We start from the raw sequence: 14,068 nt of genomic DNA, 5'->3' as shown, positions 1-14,068 counted from the left end.
CTCCTCTCTCCTTCCTCCTTCCCTCTACCTCCTGCCTCCTCTCTCCTGCCTCCTCTCTCCTTCCTCTTTCCTCCTGCCTCCTGCCTCCTCTCTCCTGCCTCCTCTCTCCTTCCTCCTTCCCTCTGCCTCCTGCCTCCTCTCTCCTGCCTCCTCTCTCCTTCCTCTTTCCTCCTGCCTCCTCTCTCCTTCCTCTTTCCTTCTGCCTCCTCTCTCCTCTCTCCTGCCTCCTCTCTCCTGGCTCCTCTCTCCTGCCTCCTCTCTCCTTCCTCTTGCCTTGTGTCTCCTCTCTCCTTCCTCCTTCCTCCTCTCTCCTCTCTCCTTCCTCCTGCCTCATATCTCCTCTCTCCTTCCTCCTTCCTCCTCTCTCCTCTCCTTCCTCCTGCCTCATATCTCCTCTCTCCTTCCTACTCTCTCCTTCCTCCTCTCTCCTCTCTCCTCTCTCCTCCCTCCTGTCTCCTCTCTCCTGCCTCTTCTCCTGAGAGGAGGAAGGAGAGAGGAGACATAAGGCAAGAGGACCTTCCTCTTGCCTTATGTCTCCTCCTCTCCACCTCTCTCCTTCCTCCTCTCTCCTCTCTCCGTCTTCCTGCCTCATGTCTCCTTCCTCCTCTCTCCTCTCTCCTCTCTCCTCCCTCCTGTCTCCTCCTCCTCTCTCCTTCCTCCTCTCTCCTCCTCCTCTGCCTTCCTCAGTCGTCCAGAGACTTATATTAACTGAGACACAAAAATAAACTGTACCGTGTACACGGCTAAATATAAATGTATCGCTGAGTTAAAGTCAACAAATTCAAGATATTTATCTTCATTTTGACTATTTTGACATTTACTTACTATTATTAACCTTTATTTAACCAGGTAAAAAAACAAAACATTGAGATCAAATCTGGGCAGAAAGTAAAACACATGCCATAAAAACATGTTCACGTTATTCAAACGACTCAAACAAACTAAACTTACCAACTCAAAGACAGATTAAATTATGAATTCAAGGCATTTGAAACGAGGCTTGTCAAGTTTTACAGAAATCATGAATAAAATGTTGCATATTATGTTTCCTTTCACTTTTACTGTTTTATACTTGCACATACACTTATTTGTACCTTATCTGACCCGCACGTTTCAAATTGTACTTTTTTTTTAATCTAGTAATTATATTGCAACGTGTGAGCTGCAGCGTCAGAGTCATTTCCCTTGTGGATCAATAAAGTCTGAGTTAAATAAGGCAATTCAGTTATTAAAGTGAAGAAAATCCATAAAAATCATATACTTTTAGGCATATTAAATGTGTACTGCAAACACAGGCTGCACCACGAGCTAACGAACCTTTTACTGATTAGAACACGACAAAAAACAAAACCTACAACAAACTCAGCCGTGACCTTTGTGCTTTAACCTTTCTTTAGATGCCCCCATGACTTATTTTTAAATTTGACCTAATATTAATAAAAGTATTATAAAAAGTACATTTCAGCTACAATGTGCTATGGTCTCATGGTCTTGTCTTAACTTTAAATTGTGAAGAATAAAAAAAGATATGTTAAAAAAAAGAAGAAATATGATGATTTCTAGATAGAGAATATTACTGACATTTTGACTTAATATTTATGACTTTCTTTGTTATAAAAATGTGTTTTAATGTTTTTTTAAAGTCTGTATAGTCCAGATTATTATTAGAATGTTTGAAATATGGTTACATATAGTAAAACGCTTCAGCCTTTGATAAAGTTAGGAATGACTGTTATCCAAATATATTATAACGTCAACATAAATCAAAACCCTCACGCTTATTTTCATTTGATCCTTTTTAATAAATTGTTCTTCCCCCTGTGAAAAAAATAAATAAATCTAAAGCCTCAGACAAGCCTTTGCATAATCCATTAAAGATGTCATTATAAAGAATGTGTGGAATCTAAACACTTTGATCTGGTGACGAGCTGAACCCGATCACCGGCTGAGGCTCGTGCTAACGGTGCTAACGCCGACTGTTTGTGGATAAACGGTGACACGCCGGTGCGATAATGGCTGTTGGTTTAAGGCCTTTGCACTTTAGCGAGAGGCTGTTTGTCCACTGCCCCCCGGGGAGTTCAAGGACGGGCGGGAAAAGACAAACACAGAGGGAGACGTCTGGGTTAAAGGGCCGATGGAGGGCTCTTACACTTTTCTAATTTTGACTTTATTTGGTGTATTTGTACCAGTTGTACTTACAAATTATAGTTTTACACCGATCGAGCAGGTATTTGTGGAGAAAACTTTGAAAAATCTGTGGGAAATGACAGGAAGTGGCATCACACTAGAGACCCTTGTTCCAGTTTATGCAGAATTTACACAAAGAAATAACTTTTTTGACTCTCTAAACAGTAATTCAACAAAATAAAGTCACTCTTGTATATTTTTATTTGTCAAACTAAAAATAATTGTGACATTAGATGAGTTTTGGCCAGTGTTTGATGGGTAATTTCCCCGTGTGATGTCATTGATTACAAACTTTACGAAAAATAAATTATAAACCTAAAATATGTGCTATTCTGTGATAAAAGTGTTATGATTTTTTAGCAAAATTCTAAATTATCTTTAACTGTATTTTAGTTCAGTGAGTCGTCCGGCCTGTAGGGGGCGCTCTAAGTAGAGCAGTGGTGGAAACTTGTTTAGAGCCAATTAGTTAATTTTTTTAAGCAGTTAGAGGTGAATTGACCAAAGATCTGCACAATTATTTCCCCAAATCACTAAATATAACACGTAAAACACTCAAAATCTGTATGAAATAAACCAGTACTTCAAAACTAGAAGTAGATTTTTGACTTTTTGACTCTGACCTCTGACCTCTGCCCTGGACCAACACTTCCTCCAGCTCCAGACATATTCAGCTGTTTAATCAACACAAAGACATGGTTTTTAGCCTCGTTTGAAGTGCTCTGCCTCAGTGTACGAGCGAGGGTTTGTGTTTGCGCCCTCTGCTGGAAACATGCAGCATTTTATTTGAATTAATTTTGTTTTCATTATTTTTCTATACAATATTACAAACTATAAATACAATACTACTGTAAGAGAAAGAATATAATGACCGACTAATGCATTGGTAAGTACTACATCCGTCCTTTATACAATACACAAAGTTAGAGGCTGTGCCCAAAGTAGTTTAAAGTGAAAATGAGACCGCTGTGTGCCGTTTGCATTCAAACAGACAGATATATTGAAACATTTATATTTTTTTCTTTATTTTCTCCATTTTTCTTTGATTTATTTGATTGATTGATTGATTGATTGATTGATTTTATTGATGTTATTTAATAAAATATAGTGAAATAAAATAAAAAAAAAATGAAATAAGTGAAAATAAAAATAAATTACATTACATTAAAGGTGGAATGGACGATTTTTTTCAGCAAATTTTGTATCATATTTCCTCGTGGCGTGGATAAATCATTTGTCCTGCCACGTATCAATCATAAAACGCACCTACCGCTCACCTGCAGCCGCGTCAGGCTCGTCCCCACGTTTCCGCGTGCCTAAGCGCATGGATCTATCATAATATAGTTCCCTCAGTGTAACGGGCAAAATGAAGACGGAGAAAGACAGTTCGAGCTGACGCAGAAGTGGACAGAAATCTACGGGAGACGAGAGATGCGATGTGCTCCGTTGTGCTAATAAACAAACGCACGTGTGTGTTGTATCAGTCCGCACGGGGGAGTGGCATGTGCACGGGGGAGTGGCATGTGCACTTCCACCTGCGTTCTCAAATCACCGAAAAATCGTCCATTGCGCCTTTAAATGAAAATAATTATCATAAAGAATATAAAGAGTGGAGAGAGAAGGTAATAGAGCGAGAGAAGTGAGTGACTGACAGCGAGAGAAAGAGTGAAAGGGCGTGAGGGAGTTTGTGTCTAAAGGTCCAGGGGAGGTCTTCAGTCTCACACAGCGTCTAAAGGTCATGGGGAGGTCTTCAGTCTCACACAGCGTCTAAAGGTCCAGGGGAGGTCTTCAGTCTCACACAGCGTCTAAAGGTCCAGGGGAGATCTTCAGTCTCACACAGCGTATAAAGGTCCTGGGGAGGTCTTCAGTCTCACACAGCGTCTAAAGGTCCAGGGGAGGTCTTCAGTCTCACACAGCGTCTAAAGGTCCAGGGGAGGTCTTCAGTCTCACACAGCGTCTAAAGGTCCAGGGGAGATCTTCAGTCTCACACAGCGTTTAAAGGTCCAGGGGAGGTCTTCAGTCTCACACAGCGTCTAAAGGTCCAGGGGAGGTCTTCAGTCTCACACAGCGTCTAAAGGTCCAGGGGAGATCTTCAGTCTCACACAGCGTATAAAGGTCCTGGGGAGGTCTTCAGTCTCACACAGCGTCTAAAGGTCCAGGGGAGGTATTCAGTCTCACACAGCGTCTAAAGGTCCTGGGGAGGTCTTCAGTCTCACACAGCGTCTAAAGGTCCAGGGGAGGTCTTCAGTCTCACACAGCGTCTAAAGGTCCTGGGGAGGTCTTCAGTCTCACACAGCGTCTAAAGGTCCAGGGGAGGTCTTCAGTCTCACACAGCGTCTAAAGGTCCTGGGGAGGTCTTCAGTCTCACACAGCGTCTAAAGGTCCAGGGGAGGTCTTCAGTCTCACACAGCGTCTAAAGGTCCAGGGGAGGTCTTAAGTCTCACACTGCGTCTAAAGGTCCTGGGGAGGTCTTCAGTCTCACACAGCGTCTAAAGGTCCAGGGGAGGTCTTCAGTCTCACACAGCGGATCACACATTGTCTAAAGGTCCAGGGGAGGTCTTCAGTCTCACACAGCGTCTAAAGGTCCTGGGGAGGTCTTCAGTCTCACACAGCGTCTAAAGGTCCAGGGGAGGTCTTCAGTCTCACACGGCGTCTAAAGGTCCAGGGGAGGTCTTCAGTCTCACACAGCGGATCACACATTGTCTAAAGGTCCAGGGGAGGTCTTCAGTCTCACACAGCGTCTAAAGGTCCTGGGGAGGTCTTCAGTCTCACACAGCAGATCACACATTGTCTAAAGGTCCAGGGGAGGTCTTCAGTCTCACACAGCGGATCACACATTGTCTAAAGGTCCAGGGGAGGTCTTCAGTCTCACACAGCATCTAAAGGTCCTGGGGAGGTCTTCAGTCTCACACAGCGGATCACACATTGTCTAAAGGTCCAGGGGAGGTCTTCAGTCTCACACATTGTCTAAAGGTCCAGGGGAGGTCTTCAGTCTCACACAGCGGATCACACATTGTCTAAAGGTCCAGGGGAGGTCTTCAGTCTCACACAGCGGATCACACATTGTCTAAAGGTCCAGGGGAGGTCTTCAGTCTCACACATTGTCTAAAGGTCCAGGGGAGGTCTTCAGTCTCACACAGCGGATCACACATTGTCTAAAGGTCCAGGGGAGGTCTTCAGTCTCACACAGCGGATCACACATTGTCTAAAGGTCCAGGGGAGGTCTTCAGTCTCACACAGCGGAGCACACATTGTCTAAAGGTCCAGGGGAGGTCTTCAGTCTCACACAGCGGATCACACAGCGTCTAAAGGTCCAGGGGAGGTCTTCAGTCTCACACAGCGGATCACACAGCTTCTAAAGGTCCAGGGGAGGTCTTCAGTCGCACACAGCGGATCACACATTGTCTAAAGGTCCAGGGGAGGTCTTCAGTCTCACACATTGTCTAAAGGTCCAGGGGAGGTCTTCAGTCTCACACAGCGGATCACACATTGTCTAAAGGTCCAGGGGAGGTCTTCAGTCTCACACAGCGGATCACACATTGTCTAAAGGTCCAGGGGAGGTCTTCAGTCTCACACAGCGGATCACACATTGTCTAAAGGTCCAGGGGAGGTCTTCAGTCTCACACAGCGGATCACACATTGTCTAAAGGTCCAGGGGAGGTCTTCAGTCTCACACAGCGGATCACACATTGTCTAAAGGTCCAGGGGAGGTCTTCAGTCTCACACAGCGGATCACACAGCGTCTAAAGGTCCAGGGGAGGTCTTCAGTCTCACACAGCGGATCACACAGCGTCTAAAGGTCCAGGGGAGGTCTTCAGTCGCACACAGCGGATCACACATTGTCTAAAGGTCCAGGGGAGGTCTTCAGTCTCACACAGCGGATCACACAGCGTCTAAAGGTCCAGGGGAGGTCTTCAGTCTCACATAGCGGATCACACATTGTCTAAAGGTCCAGGGGAGGTCTTCAGTCTCACACAGCAGATCACACAGCGTCTAAAGGTCCAGGGGAGGTCTTCAGTCTCACACAGCAGATCACACAGCGTCTAAAGGTCCAGGGGAGGTCTTCAGTCTCACACAGCAGATCACACAGCGTCTAAAGGTCCAGGGGAGGTCTTCAGTCTCACACACGAGCAGCGAACAAAAGGACAGAAGAGAGTCTGTCAACACAAAGACTCTGGAAAGTAAAGCCAAAGTGCAAAAACAACACAAGAGCCTCATTATTTCACTGTTATTTTGACTTCAGACATCTTCCAGACAGATCCAGTGTCGCCCCGTCACGCAACAACCACTTTGACCCAATGTTTTGAACGTCTTAGTGTCAAAAAGTAAAGAATTCAGTTCAAACGCACATGAAAATCTGACTTCTCGACCTGTACGATTACTTAAATGACACGTAAACTGCAAAACGTGAAAGAAATTTGTCAAATCTGCTGTTTGCGTATCATTTTAATGCGTCTTTAACTACAAAATATGTGATACTAGCCACAGCCGGTGTTGAATTCAGATTGTATTTGTGTTTCTTCATCTGAACACAACTCAAACGCCTCAACGAAACTTGAAAAAACTGGAAAAAAAACAATCAAACCAAGCAATATTTAAGATGAATCTAAGTACAATAAGTGGCTCTGGCTTTAGTTTCATTGCAGCACAATCAATCTCAATGTTTCGTGCCATTATTTCTGTAAACGCTTCTGTTGTATCGTTGGCGTTTCCATGACTACGCCGTAGCTTCAGCCCTTCAGCGCGTCTCCTTTATAATCCAGGCCAGTGTGGTGGTCGAGGGGTCGCTCCGGCGTGAAGTTTCCCCCGAGAATGGAACAAAAGGAGCGGATTTCACGGAGAAAAAGCCTGAGCTAAGTCGAGTGTTTAGCTCTGGAGTGAGTGACGGGAGCGAGGCCGGGTCGCCGAGCGAGGCCGGGTCGGCGTGAGAGGAGACGAGCGCCGCTAACCACGTCACGATTCGGACAAAAAAGGTCGATCAGGCTTCTTTTCTGAACGTTCACAGTTCAAACGCGGCGCTTCTGTCATTTTAAAACAGCAGAATATGTACGATAGTTTACGGTTTGCAGTAAAAGTCATGTGATTTCTACTGTTGTTGTTCTTTCTTTTTGATATTTGGATTTAATCATTGTAATAATAACTGTTATAGAATGTTGTGTGTGTTTTGGATTGTGTTGTCGAGATACTAAAATGTCAAGCTCGATTTTGATACTAGGGCGTTTCCTCGAGTCTCGATATCGATTTCGACGCCACGATGAGCTTCTGACATCTTCAATACAAATGATACTGTCTTTATTAAACATTGTGGTCTTTTACTAGTTCTGGTAAAACTCACAAAAGTCAGAATTTCCTGTTCAACTGTTTCTTTTAGTATCGATACTCACTCAAATGAGTGTCTACTTTTGATATTAGTTTAAGTATCGAATAGTGTCTGGTTTTCGTTTCTTTTTACAATCCCAGTTAAAGCGTCTGTACGAGAACGATTATCAAAATACAACTGTTTATTTTTGACATAATTTGTATTCCATTTTAACATGATTTCTATACAATTTGACTTTACATATATATAATTATTCAGTACTTATGAGTGTGTTTCATAGTCGCAGAAGACATCACACTGACAGACACTACACTGGACCAGTCAAAAAATGCACAATAGAGAAGAAAAAGCATATATAAGTCGCATGTACGTATGCTAACGCTAACACCTTCAGCTACATGAGGCACAGACAGAACTGTGGTAAGTGTCTGGTATGTTAACGTAACATATGAACAGTTATTCAGATAACTATAGCATAAAGAACATGCTAACAAGTTTACCAAAGCATCAGTTTTACCCCAAATCACTAAATCCATTGAATTCTTCTTCCTCTGTGTCACTTCTAAACAACTCCACAAACTCCAGAGGAAGTGCAGATTCTTCTTCTGCGTCGCTTAGAGCCTAGAGCGCCCTCTTGTGGTCGTCAGTGTGAAGATAACAAATAATATCACATGTCGCTCTGGAGTATAAGTCGCACCCCGGCCAAAACTATGCAACTTAAAATACGGAAAATACGGTAAATAAACATCTCGTCGTGGGAAAAGCGCTTGAGTTTGGAGACGACGTAATGCGGTGAAATCCAAACGAGGGTGTGGTCTCTTCACGGGGAGGACTGTTGTAAAGTGACCGAATGTGAATCCACTGGACTGTGATGTGTCAGGACAATGTGACCGGCCAAAATATTACAACACGAAAGAAATGCTGCGTTTGCTTGAGTGGTTCCTCTCGTTTGGACGTGTTCAGACTTTACGAGCCACCGGGGAATGATGCAGGGGGCCAAATATGTCAAAACTTATAAAAATACATTATTTCTTAAATGAGTGTTCAGGAAAATAAACCTTCTTGCTGTGAGGCCAGAGTGCTAGATCCAAGTTACTTTTGAGACTGTATAGACTCATTCTATAAGTGTATTTGACTCTTAAGGGAAGACACGACACGGCAAAACAAAAGGTTTGAAATGTTTTAATAAAATGGCCCAATTTGCAACAGATTTATCCATCAATCTATAAATGGATCAATTCTGAGAAAATGGTTCTTGACATTGTAACGTTAAATGCCATTTTGACACGTGGAAAAAAACTAAATCTCCCATTAAAGTATAGAATGTTACACTCTTTTACCTAAAAAGATTGATATATATTTCCAAACCTGATTTTTTTTTTTTATTCCAAACAATTAGGCAATTGTTTTTTCAATATCAATTTTTAGTAAGATTTTAGCAAATGCTAAATAAGATATCCAAAATCAAATATGACAAAAAATGGAAGTTTGGAAGAAGTTTAAACCTGGAGCTTTTTCAGATTTTGATGTCCAAAATAAGTATAGTTTTGGCAATTTTACACATTAAACTGCAGTTGTTTTTAAATGTGCTATTGAAACACATTTAGACTTTACTTAATTATATAAAAGCATGACATAATTATTGTTACATTCGTGTGAGTGAATGAAGATAAGTTTGTTATCTTAAGTTCGGGAGCAGGACCACACCCCTGTCACGCCCCTTCATGCAGCTACACTATTCAAGCATCCAGGTCACACACATCAGCGTTCGTGACTTCGTGCCCCTCCCTCCGACCCTCTTCTAATTATCATTCTAATTTATGTTGTAGATGGAGGTATCGAGGCCCGGGAGCCTACAGAAGCCCCAAAACCGCATCCATTTCTGTTCATTTGTGTTGTTCATGTTTCTCGTATGTGGTCCTCGCCATTGAAACATCAGAAGAAGTGTCTTTAAGCGCAGTATTAGCTGTTCTTCACCTGCAGTGCCATGTTTCTCTCTCGCTCCTGTCGCTACCTCACGTTTCGCCTCACGTTTCTCAGCAGCAGTAACTTTCCTCGTGTCCACAGCTGCTCCGAGCGCCGCGTGAATGAACAATGTCTGGCTCCAGAGCGAGATCCTCCCCGACCGCGTTCCATTACGGTCCTGCTGCTCGCGAACGCCGTTTACTCTCCAAGCAAAACGCGCCGCCGTCATTTGACTTCATTAAAATTAGCCCCAAACTCCCTCTGCGCCGCGGCCTTTCCACAGCTCCTGCTCTGGAAAATACCGGACACAGTTGAACCGAAATTTCAGTCAAAGAAAAGCCAGGAGCTGAAAAGAATGTCGGTTGTATTTGTCTTGATGATGTCTAATCTCGGCGTGAATTCCGCTGCAGCTGATACTTTGCTGCATCTGTTTCTTATCATTTATTATTCGCTCATTAGTTATTCAAGCAGACAGGTTTTATTGTGGCTGTATTGAGAGGGTCAGGGAGGGCATCTGACGTAATGCCAGTGTGAACAATGAGATGCACAATGTATGAAGTAGTATAAAGTGTGATTGACACGAGAACTTTAAGATTATTACAGGTTTTCAGTTTAACAGAAGATAAATTAAAGGTTCAGTTTATCACATTTTGCGTGTGTCATGCCGTCAAGCCAAGTTACGAATCAGATCTGTGGAGAGGAAACTTGTATTTTAAGGGAGAGGATTTTCTGACCAGGATTCATCAAACTAGCGCGAGTGAGGTTAAATGCTACTCCAGGTACCGTATTTTCAGGACTATAAGCCGCACCTTTTTTCATAGTTTTGGCCGGGGTGCGACTTATACTCCAGAGCGACTTATATGTGATATTATTAAAACATTTTTATGTAATTTTGTTTGTTATTTTCACACGGACAACCACAAGAGTTTGTGGAGTTGTTTAGAAGTGACACAGAGGAAGAAGAATTCAATGGATTTAGTGATTTGGGGTAAAACTGATGCTTTGCTAAACTTGTTAGCATGTTCTTTATGCTATAGTTATCTGAATAACTGTTAATATGTTACGTTAACATACCAGACACTTACCACAGTTCTGTCTGTGCCTCATGTAGCTGAAGCTGTTAGCGTTAGCATACGTACACCTATTCACCATGTTCTCTCATCTGTTATTTAATTCTTTTTTTAGATAAATACATTTCCCCAAAAATGCGACTTATACTCCAGTGCGACTTATATATGTTTTTTTCTTCTTTATTATGCATTTTTGGCTGGTGCAACTTATACTCCGGTAAAATACAGTATGTTTTTTATGAGGGGACGATGTTAGAACAGGGTTAAAAGCTCAAAAAGTACATTTTGCATGATATGTGCCCTTTAACTTGTTAATGTAGCGCTCTTAATGGCTAAAAAGGAAATGCATCTAAGAACTACACGTCAATCTCGATAAAAGTCGCACATCTGTCGACGTTTAGCGCACCGACTAGCGCCTTTTGACAGATTGCTGCGTGTGCGTTTGATGTCGTATGTGCAGGTGTTATTGCCCGCTGCGCCGATGCCTTCGCTGACCTTTAAGAAAACACGTTGAGTAAATACACAGTTTATACTTCGGGCTCCGGGCCAAAGCGCCTCAGACCGGAGCCATTCACGGGATTTTCTCACATTCTGTCAAAACGCTGCCAAGAAAAGCAAGTCAATCCTGCGCTTCTCGACCGCCGTCTTCAAAAACACACTCGAATATCCAATAATGCCGGACAACTTTCAACCGTTTACTTTGTTTGGAATCTGTTTTCCACTGTTCTTTTATTGGTGGTGTTTTAACTGGAAGAAAAGAGCAGTCGTCCACCTCCTGAAACATGGTTCTAATAACGAGGTGGTACGTGGTTTTGTCCACAGAAGTAGAACCCCCTTTACCAGATTGTTACTACTGTGTCTTTGCTCAAATGAAGATAAATATACTCATTTCTACATCAGATCAGATAAAGACAATGCGAGAGACGCTCAGACAAACGTCCACGTCCACGACACGTCAAACACGTCGCTGAGTTAAAATGTAACTGCTGCTCAAACGTGGTGTGGACTTTGAAGTTTGGACTTGAGTCACTATTTTATCAAATGGACAACGACCTGGGATTGGACCTGGACTCAAAGGTCAGTGACTCGGTGAACGACTCGGACTTGAGCTCGATGACATTTCAGAAAGATCTTTTCTCTTTAAGGCTGATTTTGTTTGACATTTTGAAAGTATAACTTAATTTACTTATATTCGGCTTGAAAAGAGACTTGGGACTTGACTCATACGTACTTGTCTTTGACTTGGGTCTTGACTCATACGTTCTTGTCTTTGACTTGGGTCTTGACTCATACGTACTTGTCTTTGACTTGGGTCTTGACTCATACGTTCTTGTCTTTGACTTGGGACTTGACTCATACGTACTTGTCTTTGACTTGGGTCTTGACTCATACGTTCTTGTCTTTGACTTGGGTCTTGACTCATACGTTCTTGTCTTTGACTTGGGTCTTGACTCATACGTTCTTGTCTTTGACTTGGGTCTTGACTCATACGTTCTTGTCTTTGACTTGGGTCTTGACTCATACGTTCTTGTCTTTGACTTGGGTCTTGACTCATACGTTCTTGTCTTTGACTTGGGTCTTGACTCATACGTTCTTGTCTTTGACTTGGGTCTTGACTCATACGTTCTTGTCTTTGACTTGGGTCTTGACTCATACGTACTTGTCTTTGACTTGGGTCTTGACTCATACGTTCTTGTCTTTGACTTGGGTCTTGACTCATACCTTCTTGTCTTTGACTTGGGTCTTGACTCATACCTTCTTGTCTTTGACTTGGGTCTTGACTCATACCTTCTTGTCTTTGACTTGGGTCTTGACTCATACGTTCTTGTCTTTGACTTGGGTCTTGACTCAAACGTTCTTGTCTTTGACTTGGGTCTTGACTCATACGTTCTTGTCTTTGACTTGGGTCTTGACTCATACGTACTTGTTGTTGTTGTTGTTGTTGTTTTATGGCGGTTGGCATCCAAGTGTTACATTACCGCCAGACTTTATTCCTCAGACTTTTTGTAGTCCTCAGACTGTCGTAGTCCGTAAAAGTACTCCTTCCATTGCTTTGGTGTTACAAAGCCCATGAGGTCATGATATGTCTTTGTGACTAGAATAGTTGTTGTTGTTGTTGTTGTTGTTGTTTTATGGCGGTTGGCATCCAAGTGTTGCATTACCGCCAGACTTTATTCCTCAGACTTTGTCGTAGTCCTCAGACTCTGTCGTAGTCCGTTGTTGTTGTTGTTGTTGTTGTTGTTTTATGGCGGTTGGCATCCAAGTGTTGCATTACCGCCAGACTTTATTCCTCAGACTTTGTCGTAGTCCTCAGACTCTGTCGTAGTCCGTAAAAGTACTCCTTCCATTGCTTTGGTGTTACAAAGCCCATGAGGTCATGATATGTCTTTGTGACTAGAATAGTTGTTGTTGTTTCAGAGACCAACCGGCTTTATTCCAGGGAGACTCTTCTTCATCTTCCTCTCCTTCTTTGACGTTCGGTGCTTCCACCGTACAGCTTTATTCTTTAGGCTTCATTCTATAGGCTTTAATATGTCCACTGATGTCGCTGCTTGGTAGCCGTGCGTCTACGAGACTGGGCGAGGACAGGAGACCACCCCCACCCCCATCTCGTCACTCTGATCACTCTGACTCCCCACAAGCAGACCCCCATCACTCCGACTCCCATTTAGCGCCTTTAGCCTGTTTTCTATATCTGCCCAATCAAGCTCCTTTGTTCCAAGGAATCTCCCTGCAGCTTTAGCAATGATCCTGATCCTTTCAGTTCTGCTTTGAGTCTGAGCAGCACAGTTTACAACATCCACCATAAAGAGTACAAAATCCTCTCTATCCACAACCAGGGTATTCTCATTAATTCTGGAACCTGCACACTTGGGACCTCCACTCTTGAAACCTTCACACTTCTTGGGAGCCACGCTGGCCTTTCTCATTTCGCCCTGGCTGGGAGCAGCGCTGGCTCCTCTCTCTGTATTTACTCTAAACTCGTTACTTGAAACTTTCTTGACTGCATCTGCATAGGATATACCTTGAGAGACCTTTATTTTCTGCACCTCAGCAGCTCTTTTGCTAAACCTGCATCCCCCGTAGGCAGAGCTATGTTCTTCCCCACAGTTACAGCACTTCAGTTTTGCACCCACGTCACACTTCCCATACTCGTGGTCTCCTGCACATTTACCACATCTTTGCTTCCCTCTACAGACCGCTGCAATATGCCCAAAGCGCTGGCACTTAAAGCAACGCAGGGGCGGCGGAACATACGTTCTTGTCTTTGACTTGGGTCTTGACTCATACTTTCTTGTCTTTGACTTGGGTCTTGACTCTGATCTAAGTAAGTAAGTAAGTAAATTTTATTTATATAGCACCTTTCACAGACAGAGGTCACAAAGTGCTTCACAAAACACAGAATAAAACAATAAAAACACAAAAAACTTACAGTGAACAATACATATACAACAATATACAGTAAAATCAGTCCGTAAAACAAGTGCATTTAAAAGGCTTGACTAAATAAAAAGGTTTTAAGCTGACC

At 42.9% G+C, this 14,068-nt stretch overlaps 1 protein-coding gene across 1 annotated transcript in view; it reads right to left on the bottom strand.

Annotated features, from left to right (window-relative positions):
• LOC140364937 (uncharacterized) overlaps positions 1-14,068 on the bottom strand; it is a 143,803-nt gene that overhangs the window by 121,859 nt on the left and 7,876 nt on the right. The window lies entirely within an intron of this gene.

The sequence above is a fragment of the Eucyclogobius newberryi genome, unplaced genomic scaffold, assembly GCF_026437365.1.
Source record: "Eucyclogobius newberryi isolate DKJ021-1_F unplaced genomic scaffold, fEucNew1.0.hap1 SCAF_18, whole genome shotgun sequence".
Lineage (NCBI taxonomy): Eukaryota > Metazoa > Chordata > Actinopteri > Gobiiformes > Gobiidae > Eucyclogobius > Eucyclogobius newberryi.
This window is presented reverse-complemented; position numbering and strand designations above follow the sequence as displayed.